Source organism: Cebus imitator, unplaced genomic scaffold (assembly GCF_001604975.1).
Source record: "Cebus imitator isolate Cc_AM_T3 unplaced genomic scaffold, Cebus_imitator-1.0 Scaffold141, whole genome shotgun sequence".
Classification (NCBI taxonomy): Eukaryota; Metazoa; Chordata; class Mammalia; order Primates; family Cebidae; genus Cebus; species Cebus imitator.
In genome coordinates, this window is record NW_016107456.1 from 2,842,513 (window position 1) to 2,858,252 (window position 15,740).

Sequence of the window (15,740 nt, forward strand, 5' to 3'; positions counted from 1 at the left end):
CCAAAGGAGGCAATCAGATATGCATCTATCTCAGTGAATAGAGGGGTAACTGAATAGAATGGGAGGCAGGTTTGCTCTGAGCAGTTCCCAGCTTGACTTTTCCCTTTAGCTTAGCAATTTTGGTGCTCCAGGATTTTCTTTTCACACTAACAATTCAAATAATTCTGTTCTGAGAAAAGGATGCAGACTCTCTGGGGAAATAACACTTTCCTAGGTTTTCCAATATTCCTATAAGAAGCCCCAGTTTCCTAAGGCAAGGAGATGAGTCTGATACGCAGATCGGGAATCTTTGCTTTGACTTCACCTGAAGCATTTTACTCTTCACACACTAGAAGTAGATCTATTTCTGTTTGTCTAATAGATTGTTTTGATTTGAAAAGATAACACTTTCCCTGTCTTCTTGTAAGCCAGATGGTTATAGCTAGACTAGGTCCCTAAGGTAAGTCCCAAGGTATCAGGAGGACTAGAGCCCTATCTTCTAGGTATTTACATAGCAAAAGACGGGAATCCCAAATTTAGACATCTCCTATATTTGGGATTCCTGTCTTTTCCTATGTGAAAACAGGATCTGAGTTTATCTAGAAAGACACATTTACATTCCCAAGGGTTAGGGTGAGAGCCCAGTCCCAGCATTCTTTCCATTCCATTTCTTTTACTTTCTCTCTCTCTCTCTCTCTTTATTTTTATTTTTTGAGACAAGGTCTCCCTCTGTCACCCAGGCAGGAATGTGGTGGCACAATCTTGGCCTCCGCCTCCTGTGCTCAAGCAATCCTCCCACCTCAGCCTCCCAAATATCTGGGACTACAGACATGTTCCACCACACTCGGCTTATTTTTTAATTTTTTTGTAGAGATGAGGTCTCACTATATTGCCCAGGCTGGTCTTGAAACTCCTGGGCTCAAGTGATCCTCCCACCTCAGCCACCCAAAGTGCTGGGATTATGGGCCTGAGCCACCATGCCCAGCCTCCATCCCGTTTCTAAGGAACAAATATTTTGGTTTTGTTCTTTTCTTTCCTCTTAGGAAATGAGTAGGCAGGCCATCTTTCTTAAGTATATAAAAGAAGAAAACTGTTGTTCTCTTTTTCTTACCTGTGGAGTGTCGGGTCACTCATAAAGGCGATGTTTCCAGCTGCTTTCATCCCTTTGTTCCAGGGTACATTCTAGGGAAATGGTCCAATAATTTCATTATTTACTGTAAACTAATAACAAAGTTGTCTTGCATTTAGAATACCCATGTGCACATTCAAGATTAATTAACCAAAATAAATATTAAGAACCCAACATACCCCTACTCTGCCTTGCCAAGAATGGCTCTTAAAGAAAAAGTGTTTTCCTACTTAATGGTGATAGTAGTGAAAATAGATGACTAGATCTTGAGGCAGATGGGGCCAGAGCCATAGGGGAAAGGTGCAGGCATAGAGAGAGATGTTCAAAAGGTACAGGGCAAGAAGGCATTCATGCCATTCTATGGGTGATCTAAGCCACAGGATGAGAGAAACATTAACGAGAGTGTCCCAGACTGGTTCTATCGTATATGGGCTAACAGAGCTTTAAGAGAGAGAACTGCTGACAGTGTTTAAATTACTTTGGGATATCTAGAAGGATGTAAGAAATGGGATGTAAGGAGGCCTTTTACTATGCAGATAAGGGCTATTGTTAGGAATTAGCACTGAAGATATTAAATTTACCAGTAATCCATACAGGTGAAATCTGGGGGACCTCTTTGCTGGTTTCTTCTAGCTGAAAAACTATTCACATTTTTATACTAAGGGTATGAAGAAAGAAAAAGAGGTAGGATGGTAAAGAAAAATCTCAGATGGAAAGGGTCAGAAGAGGAAGCTGAATGAATGCAGTAAATGCTAGAATCACTGGTCTTTACACCTATATCTTGACAAATAAATGGACTAAATTGAAGTTCTGTATAGAGCTCAACAGCTTTGTGGCACAATGAAAATGAGTAGATACAATCAAAGCATATACATTCTTCAATATAAACCTATAGACTATCTGCATGGAATTTTATTTACAATCTAGAGAAATACTCCCAGGTAAGAGGTAGTAGAGATAGATGCTTACTTTGTCATTTGTTGTATACTATTATTAATCTTGTAAAGATTTGGCTTCTTCATATGTTTACCATTTTGCGAGTCATTTTGCTGCCTACACTCATAATGCATTCTCAGATGTTGACTAAGCCCTGCTATTTTAAGTAGAGCTATTTAGTAGAAACCTCAAAAGAAGAATTATCTGTGAGGGACTGTCATTACTGCCTAAGTAAAAGTAAAATATTTAATGATTGCAAATGATTGAAGGTAACTTTTTAGATAATGCAGTCTAAGAATCTAAATGGCCATTTTTATTTCTAGTCTACATTCTTTTGTTCACTCTCTGTGTTACGAGAATTAAACATGAAAATATGTTTTTATGTGATTTGGAAACTATATATATATATATATATGCTAATATTATTCCTAAGTGCAATAATATTAGACTGGCAAAACAAAAAATAACAATGTTTCTATTGAGCCAACAATGTGAACGAGTAGGGGTCTGTTGTGTAGGCCAGGAAACACTGGTGTGATGTTTCCATTGAGTTTTTCCTTATATCCGATTTAGGGTCATTATGATTCTTGGTAACAAAGAAGAGAAACTATTAAAAGAAAGTTGAACAAAAGCAGGCAAAATCTCTATTACTATTGGAAGGATTCAAATAGAGCCTTGTACTGGAAACTCTAGTAGATGCTCTATTCAAAAACTTGCTTTGGAAGAAACCTAAAGGACTGATGCCAGTCCACCTAGTTCTGAAATTCAAATACTAAAAAATTAACTGTAGAAGCAAAGAAAATAGAAAACCCTGAACTGCAGCTCACTGGGCTTGCTGACCATGGATGGTACCAGACACATCCAATGAAAAGATTCCTCACTGCCTCTGATTTATCTTGGAGTGAGTTATTTGAGGACCTGGTGGAATTATTAAAGTACTGTCAGTCAGTTTTAAATCTAACATGCAGTGAAGAAGTCTCTTAAGCAGGAACCTATCTGGTAAGCTTAAATAATCAATTATAGTTTTGTTGAAAACCTTTTTAATATCTGACTTTGCTAAAAAAAGGGGGTAGTTGATTCATTACTGAAGATATTAATGCACATTTCAATAAATTATAAGAAACATTCTAAATCAGGCATATACAATATTTGGTTCCTAAACTTTTCTAAAATTTATTTCAGGGGTTAGTATATGTTATCCAGTGGAAAATAGGGTATATTAATGATGTTAATAACACTCACCCATGAGTGAAGGAAAATTTTAGAATGTTAATTGTGATGAACCTTAGTCATTCATGTCTATCATTTATGGAAGATTTTTTCTCAATGATTTCTCCATGTGGTGATAGTTTCCCACATTGTTCATTGTGCCTCCCCAATGCAGAACTGAAAAAACTGCATCTCCCAGCACAACTTGCTGTTAAGAGTAGACATGTGACTTAGAGTTCTCCAATCAGATACAGCTTAATGAGCCTTTGAGTTGATCAACTCCCTGACAAAATAGTGCAGGGACATCCATATTTGCAGACATGAGTGTTTCTGAGTTTAAGGGTAAGTGAAGTGCTTCTGGAATCACAGCAGAAGCAGTGTAGTTTTGGGTTGTCATTGGTGGCAGCATCTCATTCTAGATTATGATAGAGGCAGCATAAATCTGAAGTCAGATGAATTAGCCACTCCCCCAACAGGCCATTTCTATTATGTAGTCTTGGGAGATGTTCCTAGGTCAACCTAGGTTTGCCCCACCTGTGCTTTCAGTGATTGGACGACTTCCTAATTATCTCTTAATAAATCTCTTTCTACTTAAACTAACAGGCGTGGATTCTAATCTCTATAACCAGGATCATTCACTGGCAAAGTAGACCCAGTATGATAGATCAGGAATCTTAGTGAAAAATAATTGTTAAACCAGAGCTTTATTTATTTATTTATTTATTTATTTATTTATTTTTAATTTTAGGTTAGTGCAAACCTACTCTAAAAATACCTCCTAATTTTTCTGGAGCTATTAAATTTCTACTCTCTTTTATTCCACAGTCATTTACAAATGCTGACTTTGTATAATACCTATTTAAAAATGATTTTTGTGGCCTTAGACTTAACAGTACAAGTCTTTTTTCTGGAATATCAAGCCATTATTGACTTCTGAGACTATACTAGTGCATCATAAGAACTGTGAACCTGTTCTCTTAACGTTCATTAATTCAGTTTACAATATTTAAGCTCAGCTTAGCTACAAAGTGTCAGCAACACATTTGCAATTATTTATTTTCAAACACTATTGAGTATAAAAAACTAGAATATGTAACATAATCATTTGTAGCCATGGTTTTCAATTCATACTGATTCCACATTTCTTTGGGAATAATTTCTACAATGAAGCCAAAATATTATTTCACAGAATGTTAAGCATGGGTCTTTTCTCAGTACTTTACACAGTTGTGTTCAAGCTTCCCAAATCAGTATTGAATTCAGGTGCCCTAAATTTTCTGCTACTGGACATCCAAAATTTCGTTGTGCTATCCCTTTGGTGTTATTCTTTGGTGCTTTCTTTCTCTCGCTAGCCAATCGCCAATTTCACCCCTAAATGTGTCTTGTATTTATCCACTTTTCTCAGTTTCTACTCCCATTGCCCTCATTCCAGCCATCAGCATCTCACTAGGATTGCTGTAATAGCTTCCTAACCAGCCATCCAATTCTATTCTGCCCTTTCTATTAGAAATACCAAGTAAAGTGATCCTCCCTTGCTTTTATGAAAGCCTTTCCATAGCCTCCCATTTTAACTTAGTGTAAAATCCCTATATTTACTGTGGTTTTGCAGTTTGGGTTCCTCAAGAAATCTTTGAGAGGTTGATTAGGGCAGTGAAAGGCAAAGAGGACAGCTGAAGACCATCAGCAGGCAGCACCACCCACAGCTGGGAGAATAAGTGCTTAAGTTCTGTGGGGAAATCTGGGTGGTGCATCACAGGATCACACGTGGCCCAAAACAGTGGGCCCTGCCGACTTCTCAAGCACCATCCCATGCCTTACTTCCCTCGCTCACTCTGCAGGCATACTGGCCTTCCGTATGTCAGTTCCTAGGAAACTCAAATCCTTTACTGCCACAGGATCCTTGAACTGTCTGTCCTGTGCCTGGAATGCTCCTCCCCAGCTATTTGGCTGGCACTCTGTCTCTGAGTCTTCAGGTCTCTGCTTAAATACTACTTCCTCTGAAAATATCTCCTTGCTTCCTTAATTGTGGGTCAGCACTGTTATTTATTTCCAACACTGCATTTACTTCTTATATTGCTATCATCAGTCTTTGTTTATCTTTCAAATCATTATTATGTGACTTCTTCACAAAGATATAAGGTCCATGAAAAAAGGGAAACCTGTTTTGCCAACACTTGTCCTTCTGATGTCTAATATAGTGCTGGCACATAGAATGCGCTTGATAAGTCTATATTGAATGAAGTAATATAAATCATCACCATGCTTTTGCATTATAGAAGCTTCATGATCATTCAGTTCAGACTGATCAAATTGATTATGTATTGGTCAAACTGTGGCAATTACCTAATTAATAATTAACTTGTATAATAATGTATCAAAACAAGCTTAATGTAGTTATTAAGAGGAAAGTAATTATTACAGCAACTGTCTTCCTGGAAAAGCACAACATTGTTACCATTAATATGATAATAATAAGTAAATCAGAAACAGCCACCAATGTGTTGTTCAGGGACAAGATTGAAAAAAGAAACAAAAAAATTGATCACAAAGAAAGCCTAAGTGTGTGGTTATTGGAAAGGGTATCTGGTTGAAGTAAATTTAAATGATAATTACCTTAGAAGGTCACCTCACACAATTATACAAGGCCCATAACATAAATTTCATTAGCAACCTTTGCCAGAAGGTTATTGATGACACAAATCAACACTCCATTAAGACTAAATGTGTCTTGGCCAAGCTGGAAGTTAATTGATAAAGTAGATTATCATAAGATAAAACTGAGCAAGGAGAAAGCCTCAAGACTTTAAAGTTTCCAAAAGGGAATGTTGTGCAATATGTATTCCAATTAAACTACCATTGAACAAAGCTGTCCCTTGCTGACTAAGATCTGATTTTATGGCAATTTCTTGCTGTATCTACACATCGTATATAAAAGAGAAAAGTGAGTTAGCAATATGTATGATTCATAAATGACCAATATAGGTCATTTTTACTGGTCATTGTAGTTCCAGGAATTCAAAGGCTATCTTTGTCTTCTCATTTTTTTTACAAATAATATTTGGGTTTTTTGTTTTTCATGGAGAGAAGTGTGGATAAAAATTTGGATATAATTTCCTTTCAGCATTTGAGCCTTTTGAGTTCCTTTTAGGATGTAGTAATGTAAATTACGTAAAGACAAAAACTGTGTTGCTTATCACTGTATTCTCAGTTAAGCATTGAAAGCCTTTAAGGCATATTTTTTGACTGAATAGTGAATGTCACAGATATTTGAGAATGTAATTAAACCAGAATTCTTCTGTAACAGTAGAGAATAATTTCATTAAATAATATTATTTACTTTCTTTATCTTTAGTGCTGCTAATTGATAGAAACTCAAGTGCAAGGAATTTTTTTCTTTTTATATATACTATAATTGTTTATTAAACTTTGCTAGGAATTAATGCCTATTCTTCTATTACATGTATTGAAAAAAAAATACTGCAAAGTTTTTAACCACTCTTCTTTTATAAGATTCAGGCATAACCATTTTAATAAGTATTATTAGTTTATTGAGTATAAGACATAAAACTTTAGTTTCATTCCTTCATTCTTCTGCTTGTAGAATACACTTAAAATGTCAAAATGATGTTGAACATAATTCCTCTCCTACTCTGCCAATCCTTTGAGCGTCCCTAAATGTTCTTGCCATTTAACATGGACTCTTTTCAGAGAAATGCATCTTCTGAGCTGATGCTTTTTCCTAGGCATGGATACTCAGCTGGTGTCTCTCTCCATTACTTTGTTGACTTCCTCCCTTTCCTGATCCCCAACATCAAGTGACTTTGTGCCAGACTCCCATTGACTTCAATAGGAATAACACTATGTTTGAGAGGCGGAAAAGGAAACCCAGAGTCAGCGGACAAAATGTAGGGTTAATTGAAGGGATTTACACACAGGGTGGTCTAGTGTGGGTAGGCTGGGGAAGAGAGCTGCAGCCACTTGTAAAAAGCATGCAATTGATGTAGCATTTTTACTCATTACCCTCCCTTTAGCAGCCTCCTCCTGGCAACCTTCATTCAACACAAAACAAAAGGCCTCCATCTCCAGTACAGCCCCTGTTCCACAGAATGGGCCAGGGATTCAAATGTTCCTTATAGATAAGACATGAGGGTCCTTACCTCAGACCATAGGGTCATTCTCAGGGTATGCTTGTTATTGCTGTCAGGTGTGTCTATCACATAGCGACTAATCTGATTGATAAGCCTTTGGAGAAAAATCTGGGCATGCCCACCTCAGCTTCCCTATTTCATAGTTTCCCTTGTAGGAGCTAGCTTCTTATCAGGAGAGGACATTCTCCGCTGTTTCTGTGGGAACAAGCATTTCTGTGCCTTATGGAGCAATCTGCTTCAGTCCAGCATTGCCTGCGACTGGGAGATACATTTTCCAATTCTTTTTTTCTTTTTTGGAGTTGGAGTTTCACTCTTATCACCCAGGCTGGAGTGCAGTAGTGTGATCTCAGCTCACTCCAACCTCCACCTCATGGGTTCAAGCGATTCTCCTGCCTCAGCCTCCTGAGTAGCTGGGATTTCAGGCACCTGCCACCACACCTGGCTATCTTTTTGTATTTTTAGTAGAGACAGTGTTTTACCGTGTTGGCCAGTCTGGTCTTGAAGTCTTGACCTCAGGTGATCTGCCTGCCTTAGCCTTCCAAAGTGCTGGGATTACAGGCATAAACCACCATGCCTAGCCTTCCCAATTTTTATATAGTAAATGTAAGAGTCAGTTGGATGGTATTCTTTACCCTAGCATCTATTAGTGGTAATGGTGAAACTTTGATTATCATCTTCTTATTTGCCTTTTTTCTGTGGGAGTATTGAGGTGTTATTTACTTGGCTCCCTGAGAACGTCACCGTTTTGTTACATTGGCCAGGATCACTGAGAAATATGTGATAAAGAACAAAACCCCATGTGGAGTGATTAAAGCCTGGACTTCAGGCTTAGACTTTCACGTGAGCGGGGCATGTGGACCTGGCGCTGGGGCTACTTAATCTGTAGTCACAGTAGACGTAATGCCTAAGGCCCATGACACTTTCGGGGGCCCACAAAAATTTTTTCATTTCTTTAAACTCTGAAGAAAAGAAATACACATAATCCAGCTTGGATGTGTTATTTATACAAATGCTGTTGTAAAATGTAACTTTTCATATTTTTTGCACCTCAGAAATTTTTATGAAAGGACCTTTGAAAGGCAAAAGTGCACAGACCCACGAAAGTCATAATTGCATCCCTGCTTGGTCTGGGCAGGCTTTTATTCGTCTGGTCAGCCATTTACTATGATGCAGTTGGCTTTTCACTGCTCTGACCTCAGTAAAGTAGTTCATGTGAATGTTGGTCTGATGGACGCATGCACCTTATAGTCACTCTGTTCTGTCCACGGGTGAGTAGCTGCTGCCAATGAAGGCTGAATTACAAGCGTGAAGCTCCTAGCAAACAACATATGTACAGCGTTGCTCTGAAGCAGAGCCACAGGACATCAGCAAGGGTACAGTCTCAGGGCAAAGGTTGCTACAGATTTCCCTTAGGGCACACTTGGCAAACATTTCCAGAGCCAAGGACTCAATAGGTGCTAGTGTGACATGAGATGGAATGAGGATTCTTTACAGGGGAAGTTCTTTCTGCATACAGACCTTTTAGATGTCAGGACACCGAATGTATCTGCTGCTTTTACAGGATGGGGTAGCTGACAGCTTTGTTCCTACCAAACGCTAATAGAATTCCACATTTGAAATTGGGATGCCCCAAATTCTATGCTGAGGCATAAGAGGCACTGTGGAACAATAACCTTGAATTCATGTGGCTGATCTGTGGGATCAAATATAAAAATATTGGAAGAACCAATAGATAAACTGCAAAGTGACATATGGGAATGAAGAGTAGAGCCAAGCTGCTGGTCAAACTTGCACCACCCTGATTGAGGGAACATCCTTGAAAGGATTGCAGAATTCAAAGCGATAAAAAGATAGTAGCTGGAGAAATCTACATAGGCTCTCCAGGCCTCTCAAGGAGGAGCCATTAACATTCCTCAATGCAGCTTCAGTTCAGGATCTTGTTGAGTGCCATTTTCTAGGTGAAACAAAGGTGGAGAACTTGGTGAACACTTTCTCTCAATTCTAGTTTCTTAAACCTAAGCAGTTCCAGAAAAAAAGACAGAGAAGTAACTTCTGAAGCACAGGACTGAAAATGATTGGTTACCAGATACTCAGGAGGCTGTAATACCTTCTAGAGCGCACACATAAAGCTTTAGCATCACAAATACGAGGTTCAAAAGGGAAATAGAAATTATGATGTTTTACTGGTTTGAAAGTAAAATATTTGGACGGGCACGGGGCTCATGCCTGTAATCCCGACACGGAGAGGATTGCTTGAATCCGGGAGTCCAAGAACAGCCTGGGCAACATAGGGAGGGCTCATCTTTACCAAAAATACAAAAATTAGCCAGGCATGGTGGTGCATGCTGTATGTAGTTCTAGCTATTCAGGAGACTGAATTGGGAGGATTGCTTTAGCCCAGGAGGTCTAGGCCACAGTGACCTGTGTTCCTGCCACTGCCACTCCAGCCTGGGTGACACAGCAAGACCTTAACTCAAAAGAAGAAAGAAAATAAAAGGAAAGAAAGAAGAAGAAGGGAGAGAGAGGGAGGAAGAGAGGAGGGAGGGAGGGAAGGACAGAGAGAGAAAATAAGAGAAAGAAGAGAAAAAAGAAAGAAGAAGGAAGGGAGAAAGAAGAAGGGAGGGAGAGAGAAAAGAGAGAAGGAAGGAAGGAGGGAAGGAAGGAAAGGAAGGAATGGAGGGAGGGAGGAAAGGAAGGAAGGAAGGAAGGAAGGATCTTAAACAAGACTTGTGACTGGAACTGTCAACATTGCATTCAAATCTCTGCAAAAAGAGTTAAATTGGCAAGGCGTGGCAGCTCATACTTGTAATCCCAGCACTTTGGGAGGCTGAGGTGGGCAGATTACCTGAGGTCAGCAGTTGGAGACCAACCTGGCCAACATGGTGAAACCCCTTCTCTAAAAAAAAAAAAAGACTTCAGTCACAAACTCTCTCCCTCTGAAAGGGAGAAAGTATGTATAGGTAGGCTTTCTTTTCCAGATATGGTAAATTTATAGTACCCAAATTAAGCTCTCGCTGAGAAATTTCTTCTCTTCAAGCTCACAATTGTAGACACTGTACAATTTGGCATCTTTTGACAGACAATTTGGTGAAGATAAAACCCAGATATATGTATATATATTTTCCACCCTCCTACACTTGATACTACTGAGTTTCTTCTGCCTTGGCTTTTGGCAATACTAATACAGAGTGGTAGGAATGTAACTTTTCCTGGGATAATTGCCATCAGCAGAGGATTGGCTTGTTTTCTGCATTTGTTGGTTATGGAGCCAGGGCTGCCGATAATCTTGTATGTCCCGTATCTCCTTGGACACTTGCATAAATGAGGAGCACAAGAAACCTGGCATTGAGCTAATGCAGCTTTTCATGTCCTAATGGTAATAATATGATTCAAATGAGAACAAGGCTGGGAAGGTTGCAGGAATTCCAACTCTTTCAATTTCTGGAGAATCCCTCCGACTGAACCTGAGCAGAATAAGAAATTAGGAAAATCATATTTGGATCTTAATTTAGCTTAAGATTTATTTGACTCTGGTAACTCACAAGATCAGGTGAATTTGGTTTTGGACTCTACTCTTTTATATCTTAATACACTAAGGGATTTATCCCTTTTAAGAAATTCTGAAACTTAACAATATATTGAAAAAAGTACAAAACAAGTATATATCTTAGCAAATTATTATAAAGTGATCATTTGAGTTTAATAAATAAAGCATGGCCCCCTCCTTGTCATGCCTCCTGCCCCTCAAAGATAACCACTAACCCAGTAAACACTTGAATGGTTTTTAGCACCAAAATATGTATCCCTAAACACAATGGTTCACTTTTACCTTTATATGAACTTTATAAATGAAATTATATAGTGTTATTTTTAGGTATGGGGAAATCATTTTCTCAACATGTTGTCTGTAAAAGTCACATCTGTGTAGCTCTAGTTTATTTTCACCATCAACTAAGTGCCCGGTCCTGGTTCACTGACAGTTTGGCTAAGCGCAAACCAGATGGTGTCTATTGGGCTGCTTGGGCTGTTCAGCCTTAGTGCCAACGGTGCAGAACAGAAAATGAATGTGGTTGTCTCACTTAAAAAGGGTTCCTGGAGATTTAAACTTAAGCCACATGGGTTAATTTTGGGGGGGGATCGGCATGTTCATAGATCATGAGGAATCCTATAGTTTGGGCTTTTGTCCCCTCCAAACCTCATGTTGAAATTGACCCCCAATGTTGGAGGTGGAGCGTAACTGGAGGTGTTTGGGTCCTCGGGCAGATTCCTTTTGAAGGGATTAATGCCTTCCCAGTGTGGTGAGGGGAGGGGGGAAAGTGTGAGTGAGTTTTCAATCTAATAGTTCCCAGGAAAGCTGATTGTTAAAAACAGTCTGGCATCTCACACACCTTCTTGCCTGCTCTCTTCTCTGCTATGAGTGGAAGCAGTCTGAGGTCCTCAGCAGAAGCAGGTGCTCATGCCAGCTTCTTATAGAGCCTGCAGAAGGATGAGCCAAATACATTTCTTTTCTTTATAAATTACCTTGGTATTCCATTACAGAAACACAATCAGACTATGACAAGAATAATGACAATTCGTTGTGAACACTGCTTGCCAAGTCTCACTACGATGGCACACAGAGGCTAAACTTGAAGATATAATGGGTCTCTCTGTTTTATAAAAATTACTTTCTCTCTATTGCATCTGACCCTTCTGGACAAAAGGTCTGAGTGTATGTAGAGGATAATTTGGAAAAAGGTAAAGATTTAGCTATAGGAATAGCTACAACCCAAAAACATGAAGCGTGAACACCTTAGACCCTGGGAGGTATAGGAAGAGAGAGACATTAAAGATCTTTCCCCTTCAGATCTGCCCCTGGTGCCTTCCTTATGAAGGAAAGGCCTGTTGGAGAAGAAAATGGCCTGTTGCAGACATTTCAAACTGGATCTGGCACCTTTCATTTTAATAGGTCTGGCATCTCCAGCCTAAGGTCCCTAACCGCAATTTGACCACCATTCTCCCTAACCATATTGAGTAGTCTGTTGGAAACAGCAGGAGATGGCTCAGTTCCTGCCTCCTTGTCAGTGCCTCCAGAGGTCTTCTGTACTCCCCACACTGAAGCAGTTTTTCCGTGGAGTGGGTAAATGCTATCAGCTGTGGTATGGATAACCTGGACAAGTTTAACTGCTCTCAGGCAGTCCATTCCAAAATAAGGACTAGATTCAATTATTAAACTGGGAAGCCTAAGATTTACAAGCCAATGGGAAGCCACATTAGAGGCACTGTCAACCTGTGTCCCTTCATCCTCATATAATGTACCTATCACTTGGAGTGGCCCAACAGTTCGAACAATACTTTCTTTCAGAGGACACCATGAGAATTCATGGGATTGCACAGTTTGTGTGGAAGCCATGCATAACCTTGCCTTCCTCCTGAAAGCCAAGTAGGTTCCACCTAAAGAACGATTTAGAAAAATGTCACCAATAGATCATGTATTTCTCAGATGACTGCAAAGATCCCTTCACAATGAAGTTACTCTTGATTACTTGAAACTACTCCCCAGAGAAATTTATGCATACTCTGAAGGTAATTTTTACTCATTATTTATGCATAATCTGAGGGTAACTATTTCTACAATGAGAGTCCTCCAATTCGAAAGGGTGATGCAAAATTTGCCCTTAAATTTAGCTAAAGTGATCAATGAAACTTCCTCAGCACTGGAAGGCAGGTGCTGATAGTTTGTGGGAATTGTTCAACTGATTGGGTACAGAACTCTGGGAGGAATGGTTGAAATCAATCCTGCAGGCTGTCCTCATCCTATTGCTTGGAGTCCTGTTAACAGTAGACTTCATTATGTTCTGTAGGAAACAAATTGAATATATTTGGTCCTAGCCTCTGTTAATCAGATTAGTCACAAAGGTTGATAGACCAGTAGACATAATGGGAAAATTTATTACAAGCCAAGAGGTTGTAAAAATGAGGAGTGAATAAGATTGGCAGTTTTCCATGGGTCTCTTATGCCTGTGTTTTTGTTTTTGTTTTTTTTGCAAAAAGAGGGTCTTGCTGCCTTTTTAAATATAGACTTATCCTTTCAGGGATATTTGTATAGCAAATAGCTTGGAAGATGGAAATGTTTTTGGATCAGAGAATGGACTTGTTTACTATTCAGCAAAATAAGCGTAGTGATCTTCCTCCAGGCTAAAGTGTAGGTAAGCTTACTGCCCAGTGTAAAAGATCTGGGTTCCTAAAGCTTGGAGTTCCTCAGCCATGACATGAAACTCCTGCATGCGCAGCGCAGCACATGCATTAGTTTCATCCCTTCAGTTCCACCCGGTGGGCAAGAGGAACTGATGTAAACACTATACTCTTGCTGCTTACTGTGCCATGAATAATAAAGTCCTGTGACTTGAAATAAAGTGGCTGACCTGGGAGGCTAATGGGTTCTGTTAGCAGCCACAAAACAATGGCAGCCTAAATTACTAGATTACAAGTGGTGTAAAGTCTCATATTCTTCACAGTTCTTGACAGGGAAGATTTTTATTTTTTATTTTTATTGTCTTTTAAAATTTTTTAATTTCTTCTTTAAAAATTGGGATAAACGTACAGAACATGCAGGCTTGTCACAAAGGTATACGTGTACCATGGTAATTTGCTGCACCTAATGACCCATCCTCTAAGTTCCCTTCCCTCACCTCCCATCCCCCAACAGGCCCTGGTATGTGTTGTTGCCCTCTCTGTGTCTATGTGTTCTCAAAACTCCCACTTATGAGTGACAACATGCTGTGTTTGGTTTTCTGTTCCTGTGTTAATTTGCTGAGGATGATGACTTCCAGCTTCATCCATGTCCCTGCAAAGAACATGATTTCATTCCCTTTTATAAATGCATAGTATTCCTTGATGTATACATACCACATTTTCTTTATCCAGTCTATCATTGATAGGCATTTGGGTTGGTTTCATGTCTTTGCTATTGAAAATAGTGCTGTAATAAACACACATGTGCATATGTATTTATAGTAGAATGATTTATATTTCTTTTTGTATATATCAGTAATGGGAATGCTGGGTCAAATAGTATTTCTGGTTCTAGATCCTTGAGAAATCACCACACTGTCTTCCGCAATAGTTGAACTAATTATTTATACTTCCACCAACAGTATAAAAGTGTTCCTATTTCTTCACAGCCTCACCAGCATCTGTTGTTTCCTGACATTTTAATAATCACCATTCTGACTGGCATGAGATGATATCTCATTGTGGTTTTGATTTGCATTTCTCTGATGATCACTGATGTTGAGTCTTTTTTCATATGTTTGTTGGTTGTGTAAATGTCTTCTTTTGAAAAGTGTCTGTTCATATCCTTTGCCCACTTTTTGATGGGGTTGTTTGTTTTTTTCTTATAAATATGTTTAAATTCCTTGTAAATTCTAGGTATTAAACCTTTGTCACATGGGTAGATTGCAAAAATTTTCACCTGTTCTGTAGATTTTCTGTTCACTCTGATGATAATTTCTTTTGCTAAACAAAAGCTCTTTAGTTTAATTAGATCGCGTTTGTCAATTTTGGCTTTTGTTGCCATTGGTTTTGGTGTTTTAGTCATGAAGTCTTTCCCTATGTCTAGGTCCTGAATGGTATTGCCTAGGTTTTCTTCTAGGATGTTTATGGTTTTAGGTTTTACATTTAAGTCTTAAATCCATCTTGAGTTAATTTTTGTATAAGGTATAAGGAAGGAGTCCAGTTTCTGGTTTTTTTGTGTGTATGGCTAGCCAGTTTTCCCAGCACCATTTATTGAATAAGGTATCCTTTCCCCATTGTTTGTTTTTGTCAGGTTTGTTGAATATCAGATGGTTGTTGATGTGTGATGTTATTTCTGAGGTCTCTGTTCTGTTCCATTTTTTAATATGTCTGTTTTGGCACCAATACCATGCTGTTTTGGTTACTGTAGCCTTGTAGTTTGAAGTCAGGTAGCACAATACCTCCAGCTTGTTTTTTTTTTGTTTGTTTGTTTTGTTTGTTGTTTTTTTTTTTTTTNTTGTCTTGGCTATACAGGGTTTTCTTTGATTCCATATGAAATTTAAAAGTTTTTTCTAATTCTGTGAAGAATGTCAATGGTAGTTTGATGGGAATAGCATTGAATCTATAAATTACTTTGGACAGTATGGCCATTTTTATGATATTGATTCTTCCTATCCATGAGGATGGAATGTTTTTCCTTTTGTTTGTGTCTTCTCTTATTTCTTTGAGCAGTGATTTGTAGTTCTCCTTGAAGAGGTCCTTCACATCCCTTGTTAGCTGTATTCTTAGATATTTAATTCTTTTGTAGCAATTCTGAATGGGAGTTCATTCATGATTTGGCTCTC

The 15,740-nt window shown here is 38.7% G+C and overlaps 1 protein-coding gene across 2 annotated transcripts in view; it reads left to right on the plus strand.

Annotated features, from left to right (window-relative positions):
- The window catches only part of ASB5 (ankyrin repeat and SOCS box containing 5), a 114,221-nt gene that overhangs the window by 13,345 nt on the left and 85,136 nt on the right, over positions 1-15,740 (plus strand). Inside the window, exon 1 of one of the 2 annotated variants that reach the window (XM_017542210.2) lies at positions 8,474-8,669. The exons of the other annotated variant lie outside the window; for it this stretch is intronic. The gene's annotated coding sequence lies outside the window, so the exon portion shown is untranslated. Of the gene's footprint in view, positions 1-8,473; positions 8,670-15,740 lie in introns of those variants that run through there. 2 annotated transcript variants of the gene reach the window in all.